The sequence below is a fragment of the Anopheles coluzzii genome, chromosome 3 (genome assembly GCF_943734685.1).
Source record: "Anopheles coluzzii chromosome 3, AcolN3, whole genome shotgun sequence".
NCBI classification, from domain to species: domain Eukaryota; kingdom Metazoa; phylum Arthropoda; class Insecta; order Diptera; family Culicidae; genus Anopheles; species Anopheles coluzzii.
In genome coordinates, this window is record NC_064671.1 from 61,794,181 (window position 1) to 61,798,462 (window position 4,282).

The 4,282-nt window shown below is 46.0% G+C and overlaps 1 long non-coding RNA gene across 1 annotated transcript in view; it reads left to right on the forward strand.

Annotated features, from left to right (window-relative positions):
- The first annotated feature begins 263 nt into the window (after positions 1 to 263).
- LOC125907458 (uncharacterized) overlaps positions 264 to 4,282 on the forward strand; it is a 5,989-nt gene continuing 1,970 nt past the window's right edge. The window contains exons 1-2 of the long non-coding RNA XR_007452669.1: positions 264 to 1,738; positions 2,076 to 4,282. The exon at positions 2,076 to 4,282 is cut by the window's right edge and continues 1,970 nt beyond it. This is a non-coding gene — a long non-coding RNA (uncharacterized LOC125907458). The remainder of the gene's footprint in view (positions 1,739 to 2,075) is intronic.

The following is a 4,282-nucleotide window of genomic DNA, read 5'->3' on the forward strand; positions in this document are numbered from 1 at the left end:
GAATGCATGGAGTGTGTAGACGCAGCCGGTGACAATGCACGCATTAGAATCAAACAGTTTTGGAGTTCCCGCACGCACACACACACACACACACACACGCGCACGCACGAACGCATGCACGCATGCACGAATGCACGTACGCGCGCACGCGAGCACGCACCCACGAAAGCGCGCAGGCGAGCACACACCCCACCCCCCTCAACCCCCCCCCCCCCTCCCTCCCGCATGATCGATTACGGCTACCTTATCGGAAGAAAGGCTGGTTCCTCACTCAAAGCACCGGGAGGGGAGGGGGATCGCGGCATGATAGAGTGGATGATCACTTTCCCCGCGCTGTGTGTGTGTCCGTGTGTGTGTGTCGTGGCCAGAAAACTCGAGACAAATTCCGGCACATTGAAAAAAAATATTTTTTATTGCCACTATACACCGTGCTACATGATGCTTAGAAGGTCGTTGAAGCATCAAACATGTTCAAATTAAAAAATATTAGATTAGTGTTAGACGTTCTCCTACGCTTGTTTGAAATAGGCTTCTTCACCCTCAATTGGCAGGGGCATCGAATGGTCTCATCAGCAGCGGCACGAAATAAAATAAACCATCAATACACCGATAACACTTTAAATCCCAAAATGAACCAGCTTCTCCCGCATCGTCAAGGTCGTCACACAATAAATAAATGCTATACCCACCAAATACAATACACAACCGCAATGTACATATATACCAACGCATACACACAATCAGCTGGCGGTGGAAGGCACGGGCTGAAGCGCAAGTAAGGCAAGGCAGGGAGGGGAATGGGAGTGAGAGGAAGAGGAGGAAGGAATGTGGGCGGCCAATATTTTTGAATTTTTCGACCGTTTTTTTTGCTCCGCCGTCTGAAATAGTTCATCCATTCCTTCAGCAGATGGCGCTCGTTCCGCACCTAAAAACTGCAAGAAATACGCCGGCTATCGTAGTTTTGGCTGAAGTCTAGCGTATTTTTTTGCGTATTTTTTGACGCAAAACTACGCAAAAAACTACGCAGAAAACTGCTCGAATTTGCGCAGCGGGTAGTATCACCGTGGACTGCAGAAAACTACCTGCACTAGAACAGAGCGCTGGTATGGTCAAATGTGTGCATGTGTGTACTTGCTCCACTGAAAGCCGGTATCGCACCAGATTTCGGGTGTCGCCTTCCCAACCAGCAAAACCGAAGCTATTGGAAAACTTTCCTGTGTGCCAAAGCGAGAGAGCATGTCTTCTTTCTCTAGATTTTGGACGGCACAACGCCGATCGTGTGGTCTATGAACGAAAAACGGGAGAAGGGGAAACCGATATCCTTCGAGTGACACACATGCATGCATCTGCATGCGTATTCCGCTGAACCGAGACTACACATCTCTCTCGATCTCCCATGATTTTTCTGCTATCGCGCTCATCCGGGTGTTAGGCATCCTCAGTCTGTCCAGAACTTTCACTGTGGAAGGATGTGTTGGAGTGATGTGTGATTTCTTGTGCCCCGTACTTTGCTCATTTACGTTTTGTGCCGTGTTCCTTTTTCTTCAATTATGGAATGATTTATCCTTATAAATTTCTAAGGTAAGTTTCTTATCCTCGTTTGTGCTTCAATGGATACATTCAACTAACTCTTGTCGTCTAAAAAGTTACAAGTGCACGCGCATGTTAATCGACGGTTGCCAACATCCCGCAAATCGATCGAAAGAAGGAAAACGGTGTCCGGTTTTAAAATATAAAGGTAAGCGTTTCTATAATCCTATGTGCAAAATATTGTTTAGTTTGTTATAAAAAAACATGGATTAATGTTGTGGACAGACCGCTGCCTCATCCTGAGGGCTCACTGTTGACAGCAAGGCTGTCATCCTGTGACGTCCTCAGTGAGGATCGCGGCGCGAGCAGGACCAGCCGTCCTCTCCCCGCATTGCGTGTGTGTTGTTTATATTATTTATTACCAATGTTAATTGTACCCATACCAAAGATAGTGACAAAATACATATTCTGTTTGTGCCGTACACATCGTTTATGTTCATTTGTGCGGACACAACAATTAATTATTAGTTCATTTTCATCAACAGATTTCATTACAGCTCTTTCGTAGAAGAGCGCACTTCAATGACGCCTAGGATACGGCTAAACATGCGCAGCACCAGTCCGTGACGTCATTTCCAGACAGGCGCCAGCTGAACACGCGCAGCACCAGTCGAGGATATCCTAGCGCAGAGGGTAGAAGGAAGAACGAGAGGAAGGGTAATAGAAAGCAACCGCAGCATTTGGAAGGGGTGAAGCATCCTGCCGTATACAGAGTGTGAGTGTGCCAAAACGCATGTGGAAAGAGTAACACCAATAAATAGCATGCGAAAGTGTGCATAAAGCAAAAAGAAAAAGCGTCACTACTACAACCAGCAATCCGAAAATATAAGGGGAGGGATAAATACAAATGTATGCGTAAGCAGGACCAGCAATCCAAGCATTTGAATGTGTGCGTCGGTTTGTGCCGTACTGAAAGTTTTTACTTTAGCTGCTGCTAGTGTAAAAACGTAAGGAAAGCTTAAAGTAAAAATTTTTTACACGGGGCGCCTTCGGAAATTGTTGGCTGGGTTGTGCGTGTGGGTGTGTTATTGTCACAGCACACTCGTTCGTCATTTTTTTTCGTTTTTTCGCTTGAGCCACTCGATTTCGTTCTTCGCTGATTTTGGCACCCAACAGTCAAAAGCCGAAGATTTTATATTGACCTTTCGTTTTTTCTATCTGTCTCTCGCTCTAATTTGAGTGATTTTCCCTTCGTGAGTATCCACGAGCTCCCTCGTGTGGTTGTTGTTGTTGGAAGTTGAAACCGAACCCCCTTCGTGCGCTGCCAAAATCAGCGAAGAACGAAATCGAGTGGCTCAAGCGAAAAAACGAAAAAAAAAAATGACGAACGAGTGTGCTGTGACAATAACACACACACACGCACAAGGCGACACCCGAAATCTGGTGCGATACCGGCTTTCAGTGGAGCAAGTACACACATGCACACATTTGGCCACACCAGCGCTCTGTTCTAGTGCAGGCAGTTTTCTGCAGTCCACGGTGATACTACACACAGCCACGCACTTGGTGATACACGCTGTGTGGTGCGGTGCGGTGGACGTTCAGAATTCAATGGTGCAAATACACACATGCATACCATCTTGGCGACACACGCTCTGCGGTGCGGTGAGATTTGTGTTCTGTGTCCAGTGGTGCAAATATACACACACACGCTCTTGGCTACACACGCAATACGGCGCGGTTGGCTTGGCAGAAGCGCATACACACATTCACGCAGTAGGCTTTACTTTCAGTCCAGTGAGGTTGGTGCTTGTGTGGTGTTTCAGCGCTTGGTAGTCAGCGGATAAACCCCGTGAAAAATGGAGATTTATCTGATTTAAGGTAAGTAAAAGTGATTAAAATTATCAACCAACATCCCCCCTTCTAATTAATATCATTTTTCTTCCATTTCATGTGTGTTTCACGACGAACGGAGACAACAAAACCTGTGGCTGTGTCGTAGTGTTGGCGTATTTGGCCCGTACAGTGTAGTTAAAGGAACTAGGCGCAACAGTGAGGAAGAGCAGAAAGTGTTGTGACGATTTTGTGATTTTATTCACTGTGCGAGTGTGAAAGGGTGTTTTAAAATAATGTGCGTTAATGTGAAATTATGTTCAGTGTTCGTAGTGCATGTGTTTTTGATTTTTGTAAAACTTGTTAGATAAATGATATTAATTTCAATAAATAGATTTGTTGTGATATAATTCTGTGCACTGTATCATTTCGGAAAGAAATCCTGGCAAAAAAGAGGGAGGGAACTAATTAAACGAAGGTTCGTGCAGACCCCCGTTCGGGTTTTGCTTCGGCTTCGGGTTTGCTTCGGCTTCGGGAGCCGACAAATCACTTGAATAATTTCGCCAACTCAAGTTCTTTTTCAAGCGCGTATTCAAGCGATCTCTGAGTGCTGGTGCCCGGTGGGCAGCGCACGAAGGGGGTTCGGTTTCAACTTCCAACAACAACAACCACACGAGGGAGCTCGTGGATACTCACGAAGGGAAAATCACTCAAATTAGAGCGAGAGACAGATAGAAAAAACGAAAGGTCAATATAAAATCTTCGGCTTTTGACTGTTCCCAACCAACCAAACCGAGCTCTTTCGAAGCAAATCCTTCGTGATGAGCGAGAAAGCATGTCACGCATCTCACGTGTTGCCATGCGAACAGATGTGCGTGTAGATGTGTGAGTGCGCGGAGAAAAATTGATGGATGACGAA